We start from the raw sequence: 19,617 nt of genomic DNA, 5'->3' as shown, positions 1-19,617 counted from the left end.
AGTTATTTAATGTACTAGGGAATAATGTCTAGGTTAATTCTCTGTATTTTGATCGATATATCGAAGATTACAAGACCCAATTTTGTCATTAATATGTTATTCGTTTACCAAAACGAGTCATTCTACAAGTTGATATACTAACTATATAAACAAACCATCATTTCAAACCCTAGAGGTTACTGAAATATTGACATTCCAGCCGTCAACTTCCCTATACCCTCGAATTCTCTCTCTTTTTGATTTATTACTTGAAGTTTACAAGTTGCAGTTTGACTTTGACGTAGTTCTGACCTTTGACTTCGATTTCCCGTCAACTCAAGCATTATACGAGTAAGTTGTTAATTGATGAATTTTTCACTAATACTCACTTTTCGATAACCCTCAACCAATTTCTGAGATTGAGGGGTATTGACGGGTCAATTTGACTCAAACCTGTTTAAGGGCATATTAGTCAATAACTGTGACTAATCGATTTCTCATGCTTTTGGTAGGAACCGACTTTCGGTCCAGAAGACTTTTATTTTTGTTTCGAGATTTTAAGACTACTGACAAAAACCCAACTTCTGACTCGCTGGTCGGATTCTGGTCAGTACCAGCTCGCTCAAATGTTTTATTTCTCATAATCGGAGTTCAAGACATCCGTTTGGAACGATTCTAGTGGCAATGTTCTCGGTTTTAATAGTAGTTATTTGTCTCAAAGTTTTAGGTTTATTTGATTTATCTCAAACGACGCGTTAAAGGACGATTCATTTATTTTCTCATCATTTATTCTTATTTTTGCTCACTCGCCTACGCTATATGGTGAGATTTATCATTCCCCTTTTTTTATCGCTTTTAAATGATTTGGGGACATACGCGTACTAATAATTACTTTCATATTACATATATACACAAACTAGCAAACGTATAATTGTGTGTATTCAATCAAATGTTATCTGTTACTTGCTTATGTGCTTACTTTATCGTATTCGGAAAGGTCCATCATAATCACATTATATTATGATCATACGACTGTCACAGTAGTCAACGCCCGCTTGCATGGCAATGGTTAACTAACACATTAAATGCTCAGGTTTGATTGTTTATTACCACATTTATTTCATTTTTCTTATTTATTTATATATTATTGTATCATGAAAACTAGTGATATTCTCACTCAACGTACTGTTGACAAAATCTACTTTATTTTCTACGCATATACAGGTTTCCAGTTGACTTGAAGTTTAAGTTGAAGGACGCCTAGAAGGACCTTAGGAAATAAAACGAAGACTATTTATATTTCTATCTTGTTTGGGATATTTATTTGTCTTGACACTTACTTTTCCATTGTTGAGTCTCTTGCTTCTGCATTTGCTAGAGTCCTGATGACGTAATAAATTAGTGTTTACATTCGCTTTCGATCTACTAGCATAACTGCTCCTACGGCTTTGTTCGATGCCAAGAGGTATATCGTCAATACTTCTCCGCGTTGCAGAGCTGTTAGTGTGGGTAGTTCCATAAGACATTTCTTTGCTTCTAGAAAATCTTGTTCCACTTCTGGCGTCCATCAAAACAGTATTTTCTTCAAACAATTCTTGAGTGTTTCCACGAACAGGAATGACTTGGTAGCATGGTTTGCTAAGAACCCGCTTATGCCTACTAATCTCCCGTTCAAAGTCTGGACTTCTTTCATAGATTTTGGGGATGACATGCGAGCAATTTCTTGTAGCTTTTCTAGGTTAGCTTTGAAACCATCTTTTGTCACCATGACACCCAGGAATTTCCTTCTTCTGTCCGAAACTAATACTTGCTAGGTTTAGTTTCATGCTTATCTTCCTCAGTTTTTGAAGGTATCCTCAATGTCTCGAAGCATTAGATCTACTTCTGCGCTCTTTATAACCAAGTCATCCATGTAAACTTCAGGATTATTTCCGATCTGTTCCGGCGTTCTTTAGTCCAAACACATTATTTTGTAACAAAAGGTGCCTTTGTCTGTGCGAAATGCGGTTTTATCTTGATCTTTTTCTACTGTGTGAATTTGATGGTAGCCTTTATACGCATCTAGGAAACATTTGAAGCGATATGGTGTACCACATCTACCTTCAAGTCTATTTCCGGTAATGGGTAGTAATCTTTGGGGCAGGCTTTGTTTATATCTTTGTAATCAATGCACATTCGCCATGCTCCTTTGCTTTAAGGGATCATAACTGGGTTAGCTACCCATGTATGGTATCATATCTCACGGATGATCCCTGCTTTCAACAATTCTTAGACTTGATCATTCATTTCTTTCGTCTGCCCTATACCCATCTTCCGTCATTTTTGAACGACTGGGGTAAATGTTGGGTTAACTTTCAAAGTGTGCTCCACTATGCGCCACGAATCTCCCACTATGTCGGCAGATTGCCATGCAAAAACATCCATATTCTTTTGCAGCAAGTGTTTCAAACATGAGTTCATGCTTTTTGACAAGCTCGCCCCTATGGTGACTGTCTGATCGGGGAAATTTGCATTCAGCACCTATTTTTCTAGTTTTGCATTGTCGGCGAGTTTAGGCGCCTTCGGTGGTTTTGACCCTTCCGCGACTAAACAACCTTTATTCAGCCATATCAGCACGATGCCTATTGGTGTGGGGACACCCATTATGCCATGCGCGGTGGAGGGGTTTACCTTAAAGTTACCTATCGTTTCTCTGCCTAAGATTACATCATGTTTCGATGTTACTAGTAACACGAGGAACTTTGCGTCTTCAGTTCGAGAATGTCTTCCATTGCTTAGTGTTACTGGAAACTTGAGATGGCCCAACGGATGAGTAATATCATTTGAGAACCCTGAAATTGGTGCATTGACGGGTTCCAACTTTGCTTTGTCTTCCACATCCAGCTGATAAAAGCATTGCTGGTACATTATGTCTGAGGTGCATCCTTGATCAATGAAGACGTATTTGCTCCGGTAATGAATGATTAGGACAGTGATTATTAGGTATTTTTTCTGGTATGGCCTGCCTTTGATTCTTGGGAATATGATTGGCTTTTCCTTCCAGGCTTCACTGCTTAGTGTCAGCCTTTTTGCATTTTGACGCCTTCCGCCTTGGAGCATATGAGAATTCAGATTTTTTATCTGTTTTTCGGTTGACCATCTTCTCTGCATGTCCCTTGGCTTCTTGTATGCTTTCTAAATGCTAACGCCAAATGATTTAACTTTCTCAACTTCACCGCCTCTTCAATTTCGTTGTTTAGATTGATGCAATCATCAGTTTTATGGCCAACGTCCTCATGGAACTTGCAATACTTGGAGTTGTCTAGGTTTTTCATGTTGGAAATTGGCTTCGGCTTCCTGAAGTCTACATTCTCTGTTGCTAGAATTTGTGACAGAGTTTTCAATAATGGTGTCCATTCTCTCTGTTTGTACCCGCAGTTGCGGTCACTCTGTTTCTCTTCTACCAACGGCTTTGCCGCTGAAGGTATAGGAGTTTTTGCATGTGGTTGGATTCTGGAGTGTATTGACCCCTTATCTTTTTTGTTTCCATTATACCCCCTGGGTTATCCTTTTTCCTCACTCCGCGAGTAATCTTGTTTGCCCAAGGATTTTCAATTGTTGTGTAGACCGTAGCTGCTGCCAATATGGCGTCCCAAGACTGAGGCATGCCATCTCGACCAGACAAACAATGAATAAGGCCGTCACTGAAACCTGATCGCGTCTTGTCTTCATTTGCCCCCCTATTAGAAGACCTAATTTGTTGTATCTTGTGATAAAGTCTTCAATCAATTCATTATCTCTACAGACCACTATAAGTATGTCTGTGGGATCACGATTGTGCCTCCGCTGTTGGCTGAAATGTTATAAGAATTGTCTATCAGATCTTCAAAGCCAGTAATTAAACCTTCTGGAAGGCTGGAATCCTTTCAAACCATTCTCTGGTCGCTCCATAGAGGATTAGTGCAAGCATGTGGCACCAAACCCAGAGGGTATAGCCTGTGACCCCGCCTTTCACTATAAATCTTTGAAAGTGGTCGCTTGGATTTGTCATTTCGTCATACTTTCCCTACCTATGAAGGTAGAGAAAAGTTTGATGGTAACGGGGCTTCCGCAATTCTTTGGACAAGCCTATATTTCTCTGCGAAAGCTTTTAGTCTGTATGGCTTACTGAAATCCACATCTGCATTGGGACAGCAATGAACTTATTTTTTCACTCGCCATTAACCTTTTGAGCCAAGGCTGTGTGTGTCACTTCCACTTTGATCACTCACGTTTTTTTCACGGGAGTTTTGATCTTTAGCAAGAGTATCTTTCACGCAAGCTGCTCGGCTTTGGCCAGGAGACTTCTTCCATGACCCCTCGACTGGTCCATGTGACTTTTGAGTTTTTCACTCCCGCGAGTTTTTTGGCTTATGCCCGTTTCTGGACTGTGGTGTTGAGATCATGGAATGTCTTCGCTAGAAGAGTCTTCGTGTTCATTCCACGGATAAATCAACGTCCCCAGCATCACCTGACTCGTCTGTCTTTCATCTGCTCCTCTAATCTTTTCTCGTACTCAGCACTTATTCTCTCATGCTCTTTTTTGAGCCAAAATACTGGGTCTTTGTCAAGGTCTGCCATTGGCGTTAGACCTTTTTGATAAGAGGACCTCACTTCCGTGAAGCGAAAAGACAAGTCTTGCTGTGGTTATTCCACTTCAATGTAGTCTTCGTTGTTTCGACCAAACATTTATTTTCGCCTGTCGTTTTCTTCCGGGGATTCAGCTATGGTGGGTCCTACACGGTTGGACAACGGTGGTTTGAACGGAGGAGGCTGAGCTAAGTTTAGAACTACCTTGATGGTGCCAATGAATAAACATTAAACTAATATCGGGGGGTTTAGCTTAATATCTAAACCGAGGATGGATTATGGTAAGATCTTATGAGTTTAGACATCTTCCACCTGCAAAGCCGAACATCGAGAGCTCATTACGTAAAGGTGAATTAGGAGGGGGGGGGGGGTTATTCTCGTAACCACCTTCTAGCGTGAGAATCAGTATTATAAGTGGTAGAGTAATTCTTTAGAAAGAATAGGGTTACAAATTTCCTTACCTTTTATCCTCTCTAAGTATTTATAGCCGAAGAGGGGGGGGGGGGGGGGGAGGGGAGGGAGGATGGGTTTGCTGTCCCTTACAATGAAACTTCCTAATCTTATGGCTGAGCATGGTAATGATTCTCGATTGGACGGAAAGCTGACATACGGAGATGTCTGTTGTAGGCAGGTACAACGTTGGCCTTCTATGAGTGGTCCATCGTGCAGTCGTGGGCATGATGGGGATCTCGACCTGTGACTGATCTTTCCCTTCATTGCCATGTGATGTCCTGCTTTTTAAGCATAGCATATCTTCCACTTAACTCTTTGAGCTAATATGTGTAAAGTGTGTCTTCCGCAGAGGTTATATCTTTTATGCGAATGGTCTTCTGCTCCGCGGATGATTGACTTTGCCTTGTGGAGTTATGTAGTTGGTTTGGTACCTTACCTTCACATGACTCAAGCAAGCTATCAAGATTCCTTCTCTTTTATCGATTTAACAATAGCACCTCAAAAGAGGTTTATGTATGTCTGCTAATTTTTCTCGACAACCTATAGTTATTAACCCAATAAACAAAACAAAAAATACTTCTCTGTTCATTTTCCTTTGTTAGTTTCCCAAGCACCACAACAAGAAAAAAGTTACTTCTTTTGACTCTTTTTCCAACTTCTGGTCGACGATAACCACCAAGAAACCAAACACTAATCTCCTTTAATCTTCGAACGAGATAACCGAACTCTTCCGAAACGTTTCGGTGCAAGAACCTTGTGTTCAATGAGTCTAAACTCTGATACCAATTGTTCTCCCAGGCTGAACAAACAATGAAGCAATCGAATCAAACGAACGAAAAACAAGTGAACACGGGATATTGGGGTGACAACCCGCGACTCTTTTCATATAATCAAACGAACTTAACAAACTTACAAGGAGAAGAGACTCATTGACACACAAATAACAATACCCTAGACCCATATTTATAGTTATATTAAACTTGCTCTCCAAGCCAATTACTAAACTTCTTCCTCAAGACGAAACATTTCCTAAATCTATTACAATTCAATTAACTAAATAAAACTAACAAAATAAACCCTTAACTTTATCATTAATTCAAGATTAACCTTCATAAATCATGATTGCAATCCATCAAACTTTGCCAATTTTCTAATTCCATATACATGAAGCCAAGTTTGTCAAAACAGTCCACTTCGGTTTGGTTTTAAATTTCAATGGTTTGGTTTTGGCTTTTGATAACTAAAAATCATTACTAACGTTTAGCGCACGCTTTAACCTAAACCTAAACCTTTAAAATCGGACCATGAACACTCCAATCAAATATGACCTTAAAGCCTAGTTTTGTTAACTGTCTTAGGCTTACTGTATTCTTATCAAGGCTAGGCACATGATAGTGATACATACTCTTCCCAGGTGCAAATATTCCATAAAACAGATTTCCACATCTCCTGTTGTTTTTATTAACTTAATTATACTCGTTATCTTTCGAATTAGTTTGTACTCCAAATGTCCAAAACCATGAATATTTATAACTTGTAAACAAAGCCCAGCATTACAGATTAATACTAAAGCAAGTTATTTGAGAATTATGTCCGGCATCCCTAACAGGTGCATAGTATTTGAGAATGATGCATAGTATATTAGTATGTCCGGCATCCCTAACAGGTGCATTGTTTTAAATGTTGTGTGTGTGTGTATGCATGGGTTATTTAAAACGGTTGGTTAATCAATAAATCAACATAAAATTTAAAGTATTTTGATTCTTTTTTTTTTCAATTCAATATTAAATGATATTTAATCCAAATTATGGCATATCTGTACAGGTATTTTGTTGTAAACTTGCTTCCACTTGTTCTTACATGAATAATAATAACTAATAAAGGGCAAAGAATAGCAAGTGACTATATATTATAGACTAGTCAATATGTTATATTTTTGTTACGACGTGACTGACATTTCTCTATGTATTTAATGACGATTTTAAACTCCACGAGTAACTTTAAGGTTGTACTTATGCACGGCCTGCTTGACTTGGTCATTTTATATAATTTATCAGAATGCCACCCAAGGAACTTCTATCGTTTTGTAAAAGAGGTAGGCGCATATCACTAGTACACATGTATTTAAGTCACATACTAATATTCATCAATCATCCAATCTCTTATTAACTTTACACTCCAATGGCTACCTCAAACACTTCCAGCAGCAGCAACAGCAGAGCCAGTCAAGAAGGTACGTACATACGACTGCCGATCATCTTTCTTCCATAAATAGTATCTGAATCACAATTCACAAATCAATTAAAAGAAGGAACAATCTCATTTCTCATACTTATACAATCCTCAGGGTCACTACAATATCCGTACCCTTCTCACGTGAATGCGAGCAGCTTTCTTTCTATAAAACTGTCTGGTTGGACTAATTATGTGAGATGGCATGAACAGATGTTGTGCCTCCTGGAGAGCCATGATATGCTCGGTTTCATCGATGACACTTTAAACAAACCCCAGGAATATGATGATCATTCTAAAATGAAGGCACACTTGCCTGATTTTGAGGCCAGGTGTAGGGAATGGAAAAGGTCAGACACCTTAGTCAAAGGATGGATCTTTGGTTCCATTACTGAAGATATGATGGACACTGTTCTCAGTCTCCGAACGGCTAAGGAGGTTTGGGACACGCTTAAGACAGATTATAATACTACTTTGTTTGCTCTTGCTCAGGCTACTTCCATAAGCGATGATACCGACACCAGGAATACAAGTATGGCCTTATTATTAACTGTTCACGTTTCAATCTTTCTTTTTTTTGCTTTTTCTTCTTAATGAATTTCCGCAACTCTAATATTCATATGGCAACAGACGATGAAAAGTATGTTCCACTATGTAGAGCTATTCAAATGGGGGATTGGGAGAAAGCTCAAGAATTCTTCAACGAGGACAACAATGCATTGATCGATAAACTCAACTTCAACGGAAACAGAACCCTTCATGTCGCAATTGGTAATCCAAAAAATATTTGGTTTCTTGAGAAGCTCCTCGAGCGGATAGATGCAGAGTTACTTCCATCTCTGGTAAATGATAAACAACAGAATGCTTTGCACTACGCTGCAGCACTTGACAACACCATAGCTGCAAAGAAGTTGGTCGAGAAAAACCCAGATTTGTTATTCGCTATTGACTCTGAGAATTGCTTGCCTATCCAGTTAGCCGTAATGAAGTCTAATAAATCACATTTCTTTTTTTGTTTGAAGTGTGCAAACAACATATTGGGCTTAGCCAGAAAGATGGATATTATAGTCCTTTTGAGGGCGAAAAGGGTGTTTTCCTTCTCAATGGTACAATCTGGTCAGGATTTTTCGGTGAGGTTATGTTTCATAAAATTTGCTATATATCTTATGATAATAAATAAATAAATAAATAAGCGTATTGTAAATCCTGCTTGCAGATGTTGCACATGACTTGCTCAAAGCCTACCCAAAACTGGCTGCAACAAAGTTCATTAAGGCTCCGTTATGGTGTATTGCACAAAAGTGGGAAGCATATCCGAGTGCCAAACGATACAACTTCTACCAAAGATTTGTTTATTCTCGTCTGTTTCGTCACTTGTTCTAAATTCATTAAAAAGCTCCAAAACTATAAATCTTATTAGCATTTCTTTTTATTTGAAGATGTGCCGGCAGAGAATAATAGGGTTGAGCAAACAAATAAGATTAATGATATTGAGAACCAAGAGACATGTATAGCCAATCTTATCAACCAGTGCACTAGGACTTACATCTGCCCAGGTTTGTGACTGAAAAAGTTTAACTAAAGCAACAATAAATATGATTTACCAAAATGATATATCTGAAAACTGAATTTGGTTTCTATTATATTTACTTTTTAATAAATATATCATAGAACTGAATCTCGTTTTGTGTGTAGTTATCCAGAGGGTTTATGCCAAATTTTGGAAAGTTGCACTGCTACATGGTAAAGAAAGTTTTGTTGGCAATTAGTTTTTGAAAATAAATTCACTATTAAATTGTCGGTTTCTATCAATTGATTGTAGTGCCACATATCAAGCACCTCCACGAAGACAAAGTAAAACATAATACAGCTCTCATGATATTGAAGTATATATGTGAGGAAGTTGGTAAATTAAAATCTAATCAAACATTATGCTGATGCATTTATTGATGCGGTGAAAAATAATACTCCGGAGGTAATAGAGCAAATCACCACAAGTATTCCGCAATCAATTTGGGTCAATGACCGTAATGGTTATAGATTTCCTCAAATTTCAATAATGAATCGTTGTGAAAATGCGTACAACTTTTTGGTGCACGAGGTGACTCATGACAAGAATCTACTCACTACACTAAAGGATAAAGATGAGAATAACCTTTTGCACTTGGCTGGACAATTGGCACCTACACACAAACTCAATATGGTTACTGGTGCAACATTACAAATGCAGAGGGAGTTACAATGGTTTGAGGTGAAAATGTTATTATCTTTGCTAAGTAAATTGGTTTATCATATTTTCTTTAACATCTTTTGACTTATAGGAAGTGAGAAAATTAGTGCGTCCGAGTGAGAGAGAAGCTATGAACTTAAAAGATGAAACACCATTTATGATCTTTAGAAAAGAGCACAAGGCTTTACGACAAGAAGGTGAAGAATGGATGAAAAAAACAGCCGACTCATACACAATCACGGCTGCACTTATTATCACAATAGTTTTTGCAGCAGCCATTACCGTACCAGGCGGAACCAATGGGGATACTGGGAAAGCACTTTATGAAACTAGACTGAGCTTCATAATATTTGCTGCCTCCGATGCTATCTCATTGTTCACATCCACCACCTCCTTGTTGTTGTTTCTATCCATTCTCACAGCACGTTATGCTGAAGAGGATTTTCTCTACAAGTTACCTAACAGATTGATACTCGGCCTTGTGATGTTATTCATGTCTGTAACATCCATGATGATTGCATTTAGCGCAACACTATATATCATGTTTGGACAAGAAATCAGGGATCCTAATACCAATTGTTGCATTAACATGTCTTCCAATAGCTTCATCTGTGACATTACAGTTACCATTACTTGTAGACCTCATTTCTTCAACATATGGTCAGGGAATCTTTGGCAAAAGAAGTGAGCATAGGATAACCTCATAGGAGAGCATGAGTTGTTACATTATACAGTTGTACTTTTTATATTGATCGGTAGGTAACGCATCATAATATTGGATTTCATTTGGTAATTATTCAAAATGGCATAAGCTGATGTGACACTTTATTGTACCAACCCTGAAAATAGGATTTAATTTTAAATACAAAAAACTAACAGTAATGCGTCGTGAGAGATATTGTTAACCGACAATCGAGAAAGTTCAAGTGAACTAAACCATATAGTGGGCTTGATTCACAAACCCGTGTAGAGTTAGGCGGGCTCGGTTCGTTAAAGCTCATGTAATTTCAAAGTAGGATTCTACGGTCAAAATTTATCATGGGTCACATGATGTATTAATGTAATCTGTTTGCTACGGCATACGTTTTTTTTTTTTTTTTTTTTTTGGGGGGGGGGGGGGGGGGGGGAAGGGGGTTATTAGTATGTTTGGGTTCATTGTGGTTTATTTGACCCGTATGTTATATTGATAATAATCTTGTTTCTGGTTAGTCGAACCATATGGTTCGCTTATATTTAACCAGTAGTTTTATCAAGAGTGTCTTGATGTTCTTCACTTGTCTTATCTTCATATGTGATTCTGATCGAGTTCTTAATATAGCGTGTGGTTTTATTCTTTCTTATCAAATATATTTTCGATAGTCTTGTAGAATCTGATGATTATTTTTGTCTTGATCAGAATCTGTTATTCTGATTTCCTTCTTTCTGTAATGATTACAGAAAATTATTATGTGCTTTGTGGTGGTTTTCTGGTAAATCTTTGTCAGTGATAAATCCAAAGTTCATTGCAAGATTAAGAATATATATGTTTTCGGACCTTTTTTTTTGCAGATACAAATGTTCTATCTGTAATTGGAGTATGATGAGGAGTTTGTTAATAACTCCTAACTGTCTTGTCTATATTTCTTTATAATTTCGAGTAACTCCTTGTTTTCATGTGTTATTCTGGTTACAAATAAACTGGTAAAGTCAACTTGGGAGAGTGGAGAATTAATCCAATTAAAGCGTCTATAAAAGGGACATGGAAGATTATAAGTTTGACAGATATCGAACTGACTGAATCTGGATGGGAGTTTAGATGTGATGCACAAATGCTTCATTGGTCTTGGCAACTTAATTGCAGGATGGAACATCTAATCGCTTCAGCGAAGTCTATATCTATTTTTAGTTTTTTTCATGAAGTTTTCTTACTTTAAGAAAGTCTACATATTGTCATCAGTCATGTACTATTTCCTCAACAACTTCATTTTTAATGATCTTAATTAACATGAAACTAAACACATTGATTTTAGAAACCAAATGTCATTTATAAATAGCTGGTTAATATCCTAGGCAAACCTCATTGAGAGATGAGTTCATACGGAACTTGTTTTTGTAACACTAAGCAAATCCCATATTGATATTTAATTAGGATAAATGATGTTCAGTTAAGGTTAAGGATGATAATTAAGTTAAGCGTCAATGATGAATTACACTCATTTTTCAACTGTTGATTGGTAGTTCGTTATCATTATATAGTCAATTAGCTAGGGTCAATGATAACCTTAGGGATTTTTTAGGTTAACCACATGCAAAATAGAGAGAAAGAAGCCAAATACACCAAAAAATTCGCTACCAAATACCTATCAAATATAGAACTGAACACCATCAACGGGAAGCTACAATGATTAGGAATGAGCTTGGTACCAATAACGTACCGGTACCGAAAATGTTCGGTACAGTACCAAGGCAAAAATTCGGTAAAATACAGGTACCGTAATGTTGGATATTATGGACCGGTTCAGTTAAGTCAATGTGGCCGGCCGAGTTATTACCCGTAAGAGTTACACCTTGGATAACGAACATTAGATCCACTTAAGTTAGTTAAATGGTATTGACATATAATAACGATATAGTAATGTTTATTTATCAAATAAATATGGACCAAGCTTTTGAGTTAGAGATGGATTTGCTGACCCGGTATGAATTAACTAGTTTATTAGTTAATCTAATTAACCTAATAAGAAAGGCTAATCATAACATAACCTTAGCCACTAATAAAGAAGTTCTCTCTCAACTCACCTCACCACCGTTGCTGCCGGTTCTCCTCTATCCGTCGGTCACCACCATCGCCACTGTCGCCACCCTGTCTGCCAGTCACCTCCGCCGCTGCCGCACCTGCTGCCGCTGTCCACAACTGCTGCCACCATGCACTGCCACTATCAGGGTTTTTGTCTTGTATAGTCACCTAGCAAAGTTTGTTAACTCTCGGTGTCTCAGCCGGTTAATCATTTATGTGGTATGATTTTTCACATCGGTAGAAAGCATAATAAATTGTTTATTATATTTATTGTGCTCGCATTGTTTGTAACCGGAGTTCTGTTTTGGTGTTGATTACTCGCTATCATTCCATTGTGTTTTATATATTAATTAACTGGATTAATTAATTAATTAATTAATTTACTAATTTTTATCGAAACCGGTTTTTGATAATAAAAAGTTTGGCTGATCACCACTGAAACTCAACGTGTACCGTGTTAGGTGGGCCGGTGGCTAAAACAAACCACTTTTAAATTCCTTAAAAAAGAGTTGTAAACACTAAAATGTTTAAAAAGAGTTGTAAACCATGCTCAAAACGTATCAATAGGATAAGCATGTGAGATAGAAGGTCTACAACTTTACATAATTAATGGTTTTTAATGTTACACATGCATATACAGTGCAATTTACACACATTAATGGAAAAACCAAGCAACATGTAGATAAAGAAAACATAAATATCAATCACATCTTCCTTTTCCTTGAATCGAAAGTTTCTTCAACATTAAGCATGGTAATGAAGGGCCTCTTTAATAAACCTCTGAAAATTTGCGTATGATGAACCACCAACGTCGGTAGCTTCTTTTGCTTTCCTTTTCCATTCTCTAGCGTTTCTCCTCATTTCCTTCCCTTTATCTCCTTGCATCATCTCCCTAACTAGAACTTCAACTTCATTTCTCTTCACATCATGATTAACTTCCATCCCGATCCCCCACTCAGTGCAAGCAAGCCGACAATTCATTTGTTGATCCGAGAAAAAGGGCCAACAAATTAAAGGGACCCCTTCAAGTATACTCTCAGTAGTCGAGTTCCATCCACAATGTGACAAAAACGCCCCAACCGAAGGGTGGGCCAAAACCTTATCTTGATCACACCAACTCACCAACACCCCTCTATCCTTAAACTCATCCACGAATTCTCCTAGCAACGCCACCGAATCCTTCATGGTCACATCGGGTCGAACCACCCATAAAAACAGTTGCATACTGTTTGCCAGGCCCCACGCAAACTCGACCAGGTGTTGGTCAGTCATGGTAGTCACACTACCATAGTTGACATAGATTACAGACCCTTCTTCCTTTTGGTCTAGCCAGTGTAAACAACTCGAGTCTGGCCTCCACAAACTCGAGTTGAGTGGCTGTACCGGACTGTCGTCCGACACATATCTGGCTAGTAAAGGAAGAGGGCCTATCGTGTATATGTTTGGGTAATTGAATTTTGAAGCAATCGCGTCTACTACCTTGTTTTCCAATGCATCGAACGTGTTGAAGATGATCGCGGGTGCGTTCAAGTTATTTTGAGCTTCCTCCCCCATGAAATCGAACATGATATCATTCGGATCCGTGGTTCTGATGAAGCTTGGAATGTCTTTATAACGAAGATTGGTCATCCCCGGGATCCAATCAATTGGTTTTTCTAGTGTACCATCCGTTAAATAGCTATCGTCTACAAACAGTTATATGTATGTATATTTAGTGACCATACTTTACATGTACAAATCATAGAAATTTGAATAATAAATTTTTGTACGGTGAAGAACACCTAGATAAGAAAACAGGTTTTGGATCTGAATACGAACCAAAAGTCAACCCAAACTAATTAAATCATAACGGAATAAAATGGAAAAAAAGAAAACCATAACTAAAAATTAGTGCTACCTCAAAACAATCGCATATGCCTTTCTGTGACATGTTTTATGCTTTACAGTTTACAAAAGCGTAATAACAAAATGGGCGAATTCAATCCGTATATGATCAAACCATTCGATAACGTAACTGTCTACTATAAATCTTTTAAGGCCAAACCTCATTCAGTTAAGTAGTCGGTTAATCAAACCATAACATAATCAATAGCCATAACTGAAATTAAGTTAATTAACAGCACGACCAGTATGTTTTATATATCCAATACACCCAAAGATTTAGTTATGATTCGGTTACGGGTTAAAACTAAACCAAACCAACCCAAACTATTTGCATCCTAAGTAAGAATATTTACTAGTCATAATTTGGTTGTTTCTATTGATTAATGATTTGGTGAATATCAATTTAGGGTTATTAAATTTAGTTGGGTATCAATTACTTTTCCTGCTCTATGAAATTTGTAGCATTTAAAAAAATGTGACTTCATTGTAAAAATTCCTAAATCCGTTACTACTGACCTTTGAATGGAAAGATCCCCCTTTTGATAAACTCTCTATAATGCAAAAAACACATGAAAGCAGACGGCGGAGAAGTCCAAAACTGAACCTCAGGAATCCCTAAATCCGTGGTAGCCTTTATGGCAAAGCTCATCACACCATCTCCAATCACACAGCTTACCTTCGGAACCCCGGTCAATGAGTTCAACCGACACAACAACTCCTTGAACGGACCCAAACATGTCTTTCTAGTCTTGTCACAAAGCATGGGCACGTCCTGAGTTGCATCTCTATCCGAGCGCGGCATACCATCGGGGATGGTCTCGAACCGGAAATCTGGCAAGCCGTGGACGGATTCGGGGCCTTTGGAACGGATGAGACGGCGGTGGTTGAATTCGGTGTTGACAAAGGTGATGTGGAAGCCATGGGAGTGTAGGAGCTTTGCTAGCTTCATGAAAGGGGTTACATGGCCTTGTGATGGGTATGGGACTAGGACTGCATGGGGTTTGGTTACGGAAGTGGAACCCATTTGGTTTAAGGTTGTGGAACTCACATTGATGTGCTAACGTTATATAACCTCTTAGACGGTTCCATGGTGCGTTGTTCGAGTACATTTCTTATTATTATTATTATTATTATTATTATTATTATTATTATTATTATTATTATTATTATTATTATTATTATTAATTTGAGTCTATGTATTTTTGAATAATACATTCGAATAGGTATGTCGTATGTGATTCGAATATCCCGAACTTTTTATTCTGTATACATGTTATATTAAATAATAGACAAATATGTGAGATTCAACTATTAATTTGATGGCCGGATGGGTTAATATTATTAAAATCAATGATTCTTCAAGTTGATATATAGAAAAGAAAATCTAATGATTCTTAATTAACAATCCAATCTGACCCTTCAATCAGTTTGTTTATATGAAAAATTCATGATCGACAATGAACTTGTGCTAGGTGGTTCCCCTTAGGACAACACCATCAAGATACACATCACACTATCGTGTCTAAGAGCATATCTTATGTATATTATTACAAACCTATACAATCTCTATTTCATGTTACATTACATTTCAAAGCTTCCTAAGAAACTTTTATTCATCAAACTTTCAACCATTATTCACATCAGTACCTACTTTTATAATTAACTAGCTTTTAAACTCGTGTATTACACGGGATTTATCAAACGATAAAAATAAAAAAAAGTCATTTATTTCAATTGTGATTCTCAAAATACTTATAAATTAATTTAATGTAGACTTAAAGGAAAAACAAATGGGTTAATGAAAATTACTAAAATAACATGGTTTTGGAAACAACGGGTGTGGATTTGCAAGAAATTTAAAAAAATGTGCTAAAGTTGCATAGTTGGTCAAACTTCAGGTATGAAAATGACACTATGTTATAAAATCCACACTATATTATTACCCGCTTGACAAAATGATTTTGACTCATGACCCATGGATAGCTAAAATAAATGAGATGAGAGATTATAAATTAGGAGAAATATATGCTTGACACCTAAGATTCAACATTTTGATTTATTAGCATTGTAAAATAAGATAAGATGTATGATAAGATAATATTTTTATGTTTTATCCAATTATTTTATAGCAACTTTCTTTTTATATATTTAGTATATATTTGATTAGCATATAAATATAAGTAAAAATAAATTATAAAATAAAATATGAAATTAATAACAAAACATTTACTAAACTTAAAAATAAAAAGTACGCTAAACTTAAAAAGTAAAACATATATTAACTAAAAAAAACATAATCAACTAAAATATAATAAGAAAAAGAAAATAAGTCCTTTAAAAACTACATTCATAGATATTGGGGGTCATAACATAATTATGCATCACCCATTGGATCCTACAAAGTAGCTCCACAAACTCATACACGGTATCAAAACAAATGGTATAAACACGTGTTGGTGGTAATGCAAGCTTTCTCGTGTTAGGTCACTTTGCATGAAACAACTTTTAAAACAACCTAACCCATCGTGAAACCATTGCTCCTCAATCTCACAAGAGGGTAAATCCCTGTTAGATCCACACATATGTGTTTTTCTCCAATCCATCAAAAGATCAAAATGTCAATTGGTCTAACTGCTGATCTTCCTTCCAATAAGTTGGTTAAGAAATTAGCAGGTGCTTGGTTCTTCACAGAAATCTCAATCCACCGGAATATGTCAAAATGAACGTCCCTACATATCGACACTTAAAACTCGGGGGTTCGCTAAAATCTACCACATGCTCTCCAAAGGAGTCCAAACACGCCTCTTCAATGGTTGATAGATTCAATAGGAGACCAGGGTTGTGAGCCATGGAGAGCTTTGAAACTTATAGTTTTTAAGCGCTTAGTGGGATTTCGAGGTCCCTTGATTAATTCGACAGATCCTAATTAATGATCAACCACACCAAATTGGATTTGAGACAGACGCTTCCTTTGATTCCGGTTCATGGCGACAATGGATTTTGATGGAGACCGGAGTTGCCAACAATTGAGCGTTACTTAAGCATACAATTTTTGAGCGATGCTAACCGGCTATAGATGGAGGTCGGCGACTTGGTGGTCAGGGGTCTATGACATTGGGTGTTTGTAATATATACAGAATTGGGTCCATAATGTTTTAATATTTGTTTATTTAGTAGAAGGAAATTAAAAGTAGTTTTATCCATCATATTTGTCGTGCATGATCTAACTTAACTGAGTTTTTGGATAAAAATTAATGAAAATGACTAAAGCTCTAGCAAAATGTCATATAAAGGATACTTATTGAAAGTTATTTTCTTTCAAATCAATTTCATAATTTATAATAGTTTAAAATACATAAATCTTAATCTTAAATATATATCAACGAAGCCTTCCTAAATTCTCTCAAGCCACTAAATTAATTTATTTGTAAATGAAGTCTTCTCATGCATTTGACCCGAATTCACGGGTATGGGTCTCACCAAAACCAGATAGCCCTTAAACGGGTTATAAAATCTCATTATATTAAAAATTAATCTTATCAAATATTTGATATGAAAATCGTATAAAATAGGGATATACTAAAAATTAATATCTGATTTTTTTCTTAAAAAATATATTATTTATAATTAAGAAACAATTTTAAAGCAAATAAAAAAGCGGGTCAAGGGTCTAATCAAACCCATATAGCTTTTAAACGAGTTATAACATTTTATTTATTTGTGAAATTATTTCATCATCAAATTCTAAGTATATTATTAACTTTTTTTACAATAAATAAAATTAAAATCTTAAAAAATATATAAATATTATAAACAAATAATGTAAAACAACACTGTAATACGAGAGATAAAACTAGTTGTAATATAATCTAACATAAAAGAGTTTCTATGTATAAATATAAGTAAAGAGGTTTAATTAATATAGAATCAAGTCACCTTATTGTTTTACGAAATAATAATGAGCATAATCAATTTAGTTTATTAGATTTAAAGATACTTTAAAAAGAATTAAAAAGAAAAGTTTAAAATAATCCATTCCTAGCATTATTTCTAAGACAAACAAAAAACATCCCTAACACAAATCCGAAAAACGCCGCCACCCACAGACCCTAATTCAACCGCATGCATGTATCCGCCGCCTTCCCTGCAACGACTGACTTCTTTGGAACCACCTACAACTTTGGTTTGAAAAACTGTTAGTTACTTCAAGGTGTTAGCTAAAAAGAAAACGACAATCACAAGTTCAACATCAATTATAGGATAGGATCAATCATATCATGTTATCAGAATAAAAGTGGGAAAATTACGAAAATAAGCGTTTATGAAAACAAATTTTAAGTTTTAGGTATCATTTGCAAGAAATTCCATAAATAGATATTATAAACTAGTCGTGACGAGTAGTTTGTAGAACCAATTAAAACTTGCCACGTGTCTTTAAACTAACCATAACGAGCACGTTCACTAACCATTTACTCGTTTTGACGAAATAAGTTCCATGTCTCGTAATCAACGCCCACAAATAATTCATAAGTCCTTTAGTCGTGACGATTTTTCACGCCCTTTTAGTCCTTTAGTCCATAAGAAGTGTAATTCTTTTAGTGTCTTTTGAGCTATGATACAAATTTTTTCACGCCCTGACATGTTCTGTCGTATGTTGGGGTGTGACAATTCATATGAATACATGGTGTACAACAATTTCTTCATAATCACGAAAAAATGTGCCTACTTATTTTATAAGTTGTAATTATATATTTTAATGGAAAAGTGAATTCTAAAAAAAATGATAAGATGTTTCATAATTAAATAAAATAAAAAATATCATATATAAAATTAGCATGAACAAAATTCGCTTTTGTATTACAATTTCTAAAGAGATGGATGAACTACATGAATCTATGGAGATTGAATGAATATGTAAGAATAAAATTGTTATTCATTCATAATTTCTTCTTGTCTTTATCATCTTAGACTTATTAATATTGTTTATTGAATTTCACCACATTCATCTCCTACGCTCAAAAGTATATACGTAAAGTGCTTTAATAAAAGAAGGTATAACTGATTTCATTAATGTAAGTCCTTAGCCGGATCTTGATGAGATTATACGTACGATTAGAGGTGGCAAAATCCCTTTTATTAACGCTAATGAGTAGCAAACGAGTAGAAACAAGAATATCACTTTTAACTCTTTCTTCTATTGAGTAAAAACTGATTACAATCAACAATAGAAACTCAGAACTCGAACAAGTTGTTCTCATTCACTAAAATGGATGAGGGGTGGAAAGTCTAACCTAAAACACTATTCAAACATATGTTTATATACACACATTTGTTCTCCTGGCCAATGCCAAGCAAACTTGCCAAGTTCACTTGGTCCATTAGCCCATCAAGTTCATCTGACAAAACACAAATACATTACAGACCATATTACAAGCACGGCCTATCTATGTAGCTA

The 19,617-nt window shown here is 36.1% G+C and overlaps 1 protein-coding gene across 1 annotated transcript in view; it reads left to right on the top strand.

Moving 5' to 3' along the window:
* LOC143538119 (glutathione S-transferase zeta class-like) overlaps positions 1-19,617 on the top strand; it is a 275,556-nt gene that overhangs the window by 244,328 nt on the left and 11,611 nt on the right. The window lies entirely within an intron of this gene.

The sequence above is a fragment of the Bidens hawaiensis genome, unplaced genomic scaffold (assembly GCF_021521415.1).
Source record: "Bidens hawaiensis isolate Kalapana, Puna unplaced genomic scaffold, B.hawaiensis_p1.1 tig00011475_1, whole genome shotgun sequence".
Taxonomy (NCBI): Eukaryota; Viridiplantae; Streptophyta; class Magnoliopsida; order Asterales; family Asteraceae; genus Bidens; species Bidens hawaiensis.
This window is presented reverse-complemented; position numbering and strand designations above follow the sequence as displayed.